The sequence below is a fragment of the Nicotiana tomentosiformis genome, chromosome 9, assembly GCF_000390325.3.
Source record: "Nicotiana tomentosiformis chromosome 9, ASM39032v3, whole genome shotgun sequence".
Classification (NCBI taxonomy): Eukaryota; Viridiplantae; Streptophyta; class Magnoliopsida; order Solanales; family Solanaceae; genus Nicotiana; species Nicotiana tomentosiformis.
In genome coordinates, this window is record NC_090820.1 from 42,950,965 (window position 1) to 42,957,916 (window position 6,952).

Below are 6,952 nucleotides of genomic sequence, written 5' to 3' on the forward strand. Positions count from 1 at the left end.
GGAGGATCAAGAAAAGACTTCATTTATCACTAAGTACGGCACCTATTGTTATAATGTAATGCCGTTTGGACTAAACAATGCTGGTGTCACTTATCAACGCTTAGAAAATCGAATGTTCAAAGAAAAAATAGATAAGTCAATGGAGGTTTATATTGACGATATGCTAGTTAAGTCCCTGCAAGCAGAGGAGCATTTGACACATTTGCAGGATACCTTCGATATACTAAGGAAATACAACATGAAACTCAACCCGGAGAAATGTGCATTCGGGGTCGGCTCAGGAAAGTTCCTCGACTTTATGGTATCGAATTGGGGTATCGAGATCAACCCCGATAAGATCAAGGAAATCGAATACATCACAGTCGTGGACAATGTTACGACCGTACAAAGATTAACAAAGCGCATAGCCTCCCTAGGCCGATTCATCTCGAGGTCTTCAGATAGAAGTCACAGGTTCTTCTCACTGCTCATAAAGAAGAACAATTTTGCATGGACCTCGAAATGCCAACAAGAATTGGAAGGATTAAAGTAGTACCTCTCGAGCCCACCACTGCTTCATACTCCGAAAGTAGACGAGCAACTCTACTTGTACTTAGCAGTCTTGGAAATCGCGGTAAGTGGGGTCCTATTTCGAGAAGAGCAAGGTACGTAATTTCCTGTTTACTATGTTTTGTCGAACTTTAGGTGAGTGTACACGGGCTAAATGTGAATGATTATGTTTTTAAATTGTGTAGATCAATGTTGCATATTAATTAAATTATTAAATTTTGTTATATTCTCCATCATTGATTTGATTTATATACTTTAAATTTGCTTGACCTTTTCCTGCCAATTGTTTTACCTGTTTAGTTGGAACTTGGTTTCTTTTATTCTACGCATTATTTGAAGGTTGATTTTATTTAAATTAAATATTATTGATATGATGTATTTGACATTTTAAATTTGGTATTGAAGCGACATATTAAAGATTTTGAAATATTATTTTGCTGAATTATTTATTCCTGAATATTTTTGTAAGATTTTCGTAATCATTGTGATGGAGCCGTGAGCTCTTTATTGTGAAAAAATATTATTGATGATTTATTTTGGCATGAGCCGTGAGCTCTTTATTGTGGACAAACATTGTTGTTGAATTATTTTGGCAAGTTAAATTATTTGAGCACTTGAGGTGCATATTGTGATATATTGTGATATTGATACACATGCGGTGGTATAAGGTCTAAGTATTGAAACGCATTCGGTGAGATAAGGGTGGCTTGATACGCATGGCTAGTAGGGGAACTACTAGAAGTCATGCGGTGTGATAACACTACTCAGAAGCCTGAGACAATCCCTCTTGAGAAGACTCAAGTCTCCACACTCAAATAAACCCCTTCTCTGGAAAGGATACTGGTTTCATGACTAGCCCTAAGATCCTGAATATCTACCCGAAGATCCTTGAACAAATGAAGCACCGTATGAACTTTGTGTTGGTAGTGCACTAAAAGATGATTGGCCTAGGAGAACATTGTATGAACTGTGGCTAACGGAGAAACCACGAGAAACCTGATGGGCTAACTAAGCAGGCTTGAAAGAACAACATCTACTGTGATGTCCCTGGCCTCCGTATAGGGTGCCAATGAAACCACTTGAACCATGGGGCCTCTTGGCGTCCTGTTCCTCTCTCTCATGCATATGAAGACATTGTAAGCGCCTATAAATCTCCAAAACCTGATGGAAAGTAGTATCAAGCGTGACCTCTCTGGCCATCCCATATCAGATACCAAAGTTGGGGCCCTCACAGAACCTCATAATCCTCTCTCTCATAGTAGGAACCAACAACATAGCATGACATGCCAACTTAGTGAACCTCTTCTCATACTAAGTCACGGTCATCATATGAGTTGGATAGTCCGGCTGAGGTAGATTCACTCACTTGGACTCAATTTTAAGATAAGAGTCTTAGAGATGCATGACGCGCAGAATTTGAGCAGCTGCGCCAGGGTTCTATGACCGTGTCAGAATATGCGGTCCGATTCAGTGATTTGGCTAGGCATGCACTAGCCTTAGTTGCTACTGTTCGAGAGTGGGTTCACAGATTTATTGAGGGTCTCCACCCTAGTATCAGATACAGTATGACCCGAGAGTTAGAGATGGACATCACATACCAACTGGTAGTGTCAATTGCTAAGAGATTGGAAGGTATGCGGACTCGGGAGAGGGAAGAGAGGGAAGCTAAGAGGCCCCGAGATTCTGGCACATATAATAATTCTTGTGCCACAGTTGCAGCCCATCATGGTAGAGATTATGTGAGTCGTCCTATTCATTCAGCACTTCCAGATTCCAGTGGTATTCCGGCTACTCCCAGACATTAGGCTCCATATTATGCACCGCCAGTGTCTACTGTACCTCCTGTACGGGGTGCTTTCAGTGGGCAGTCTAGTCGATCAGGCCTGAGCCAGTCCCAGCAGCCATGACCTCCGAGGGCCCGTTTTGAGTGTGTTGACACTCGTCATATTATGAGAGATTGTCCCGAATTTAGGAGGGGTGCACCTCCACAGATTTCTCAGGCCTCACCTATTCCATAGGGCCCTCAGGCTTCTCAGGCCATGATTACTGCACCAGTTGTCACTCCACCTGTACAGCCAGCTAGAGGTGGAGGTCGGACATGGCCAGGCCAGATATTATGCCCTTCCTGCTAGAACAGATGTCGTTACATCCGATTCTGTTATCACAAGTATTATTCCGGTCTGTCATAGAGATGCAACAGTCTTATTTGATCCAGGCTCCACTTATTCTTATGTGTCATCTTATTTTTCCCCATATTTGGGCGTATCACGTGATTCCTTGAGTTCTTTTGTTTATGTATCTACACTCATGGGTGAATCTATTATTGTGGACCGCGTGTATCGGTCGTGTTTAATTGTTATTAGTGGTTTTGAGACCAGAGCTGATTTATTATTGCTCAGTATGGTGGATTTCGACATTATTTTGGGCATGGACTGGTTGTCTCCCTATCACGTTATTCTTGATTGTTACGCCAAGACGGTGACGTTGGCTATACCAGGTCTGCCGCGGCTAGAGTGGAGAGGTACCTCGGATCATGTTCCTAGCAAGGTTGTTTCATTTCTTAAAGTTCAATGAATGGTTGAGAAGGGGTCTGATGCGTATTTGGCCTATGTGAGAGATGTTAGTGTTGATACTCCTACCATTAGTCAGTTCCTATAGTAAGGTATTTTCCCGATGTATTTCTAGCAGATCTTCCGAATATGCCACCCGACAAGGATATTGATTTTGGCATTGATTTTCTACCGGGCACTCAGCCCATTTCTATTCCACCATACCGTATGGCCCCGGCAGAGTTGAAAGAATTAAAAGAACAGTTATAGGAGTTGCTTGATAAGGGTTTCATTCGACCTAGTGTATTGCCTTGGGGTGCTCCTGCCATATTTGTAAAGAAGAAGGATGGTTCTATGCGGATGTGTATTGATTACCGCCAGCTGAATAAGGTTACAGTGAAAAACAGGTATCCATTGCCACGTATTGATGACCTATTGGATCAGCTTCAGGGCGCCAGGGTATTCTCTAAAATTTACTTGCATTTAGGCTATCATCAGTTGAAGATTCAGGATCCAGATATCGCGAAGACTGCTTTCAGGACTCGGTACGGTAATTACGAGTTCCTTGTGATGTCTTTTGGGCTGACCAACACCCCAACAACATTTATGCAATTAATGAATAGTGTATTTCAGCCCTATCTGGATTCTTTCGTCATTGTGTTTATTGACAACATTATGGTGTATTCCTGGAGTCGGGAAGATCATGAACAACACCTGAGGACTGTACTTCAGACTTTAAGAGAAAAGAAGTTATATGCAAAATTTTCAAAGTGTGAATTCTGGCTTGATTCAGTGGGATTTTTGGGCCATATAGTTTCGTGTGAGGGGATCAAGGTAGATCCAAAGAAGATTGAAGCAGTGCAAGGATGGTCCAGACCGTCCTCAGCTACGGAAATCCAGAGTTTCCTGGGTTTGGTAGGGTATTATCACTGATTTGTAGAAGGTTTCTCTTCTATTGCTACATCTACGCCCAAATTGACCCAGAAGGGTGCTCCGTTCAGGTGGACCGAGGAATGTGAGTAGAGCTTCCAAAAGCTCAAGATAGCTTTGACTACAGCCCCAATGTTAGTATTCCCTACAGGTTCAGGGTCTTATACTGTGTATTGTGACGCGTCGCATATTGGTCTCGGCAAAGTGTTGATGCAAGACGGTAGGGTGATTGCCTACGCGTCCATACAGTTAAAGGTGCATAAGAAGAATTATCATGTACATGACCTTGAGTTAGCAGCTATTGTTCATGCCTTGAAGATTTGGCGGCATTATTTGTACGGTGTCCATTGTGAGGTCTACACCGATCACCGGAGTCTACAACATCTATTCAAATAGAAGGATCTTAATTTGCGGCAGTGGAGATGGTTGGAGTTGCTTAAGGATTATGATATCACCATTATCTATCATCCTAGTAAGGCCAATGTAGTGGTTGATGCCTTGAGTCGTAAGGCAGAGAGTTTGGGCAGCTTAGCATATTTACTGGTAGCATAGAGGCCTTTAGCCTTGGATGTTCAGTCCTTGGCGAACCAGTTTATTAAACTGGATATTTCAGAGTCGAGTCGAGTTTTGGCTGGTGTGGTTTCTCAGTCTTCTCTTTATGCTCATATTAGGGAACGTCATTATGATGACCCCTATCTACTTGTCCTTAAGGATACAGTTCATCACGGTGATGCCAAGGAAGTCACTATTGGAGATGACGATGTATTACGGATGCAGGGCAGGCTATGTGTGCCTAATGTAGATGGTTTGCGTGAGTTGATTCTCCAGGAGGCTCACAGTTCGCGGTACTCCATTCATCCGGGTGCTGCAAAATATATCTGGACTTGAGACAGCACTATTGGTGGAGGCGGATGAAGAAAGACATAGTGGGGTATGTAGCTCGGTGTCTAAATTGTCAACAGGTGAAATATGAGCATCAACGACTGGGTGGATTGCTTCGGAAGTTAGAGATTCCAGAATGGAAATGGGAGTGAATCACTATGGATTTCATTGTTGGGCTTCCACGGACTCAGAGGAAGTTTGATGCAGTTTGGGTGATTGTGGATAGATTGACCAAGTCAGCTCATTTCATTCATGTTATTACTACTTACTCTTCAGAGCATCTGGCTTGGGTATATATTTGTAAGATTATCAGACTTCACGGCGTACCGGTATCTATCATCTCTGACCGGTGTACGCAGTTTACATCACGGTTCTAGAGGGCAGTACAACGTGAGTTGGGTACTCGAGTAGAGTTGAGTACAACATTTCACCCTCAGATGGACGGGCAGTCCAAACGCACTATTCAGATACTGTAGGATATGCTTCGTGCGTGTGTGATAGATTTTTGGGGTGCTTGGGATCAGTTCTTACCACTTGCGGAGTTTGCTTACAACAACAGTTATCAGTCGAGCATTCAGATGGCTCTGTATGAGGCCTTGTATGGTAGGCGGTGCCGATCTCCAGTGGGTTGGTTCAGAATCGACTTCATACAGCCCAATAAAGACAGAAGAGTTATGCGGATCGGGAGGTTCGTGATGTTGCATTCATGGTTGGCGAGCAGGTATTGCTCCGGGTTTTGCCTATGAAGGGTGTGATGAGGTTCAGAAAGAAGGGAAAGTTGAGCCCTAGGTATATTGGGCCTTTTGAGATTCTTGAGAGAGTTGGAGAGGTGGCTTACAAACTTGCACTACCACCTAGTCTCTCTGCGGTTCATCCGGTATTCCATGTTTCCATGCATTGGAAATATCACGGCGATTCGTCTCATATGCTAGACTTCAGTTCGGTTCAGTTAGACAAGGATCTATCTTATGTTGAGGAACCATTGGCTATTTTGGATAGGCAGGTTCAAAAGCTGAGTTCAAAGAACATTACTTCCGTGAAGGTTTAGTGGATGGGTCATCTGGTCGAAGAGGCGACTTAGGAGACCAAGCATGATATGCGCAGCTGTTATCCACACTTATTCACCAGCTCAGGTATTTTTTCTAACTCCGTTCGAGGACGAACGTTTGTTTTAGAGGTGGAGAATGTGATGACCCAAAATATCATCTTTAAATTTAATAATTAATTTTGTATTGTAAGACCTCGTAAAGCACTATTTATTATTTCTCGACTTGCGTGCGCAGCCCGTAAAATTTTTCGGAAAGTTCTTATGTGAAAAATGGATTAAAGGTGAATTAGAGCTTTAAAAACTCAACTGAGTTGACTTTGGTCAATATTTTGAGTAAACGGATTCGGATTAGTGTTTTGACAATTCCGGTAGGTCCGTATCGTGATTTGGGGCTTGGGCGTATGCCCGGAATCAAATTCCGAGGTCCCTAGCCGGAGATATGGAATTTTGATAAAAAATTAAAAGTTTGAAAGCTTAATGATTTTTAAGAATTTACTGATGTTGGATTTATTGACACCAGGTCCGTATTTTCGTTTTGGAGCCCGGTATAGGTCCACTATAATATTTATGACTTGTCTACCAAATTTGGTGAGAAACGAAGTTGATTTGACGTGATTCGGACGTCTGGTTGTAAAAATATAAGTTTTAAAGTTTTCTTGGAAATTTCCTTTGATTTGGTGTATGATTCATAGTTTTAGGTGTTATTTGGGCAATCTGATCATGTGAGCAAGTTTGTATAATATTTTAGGATATGTTGGTATATTTAGTTAAGGTCCTGAGGGTCTCGGGTGAGTTTCGGACGGTTAACAGATCAAATTTGGACTTAGATGAAATCTTGGAAATTTTTTGTCTTCTGGTGTAATCGCACCTGCGAAAAATTGGCCGTAGGTGCTGCTCATCTTGCGTAGAATGGCTTGCGCAAAAGTGTGTGGAATGGCGCAGGAGCGCAGGTGCGATGGAATTCTCCGCACCTGCGAAGGCGCAGATGCGGTCC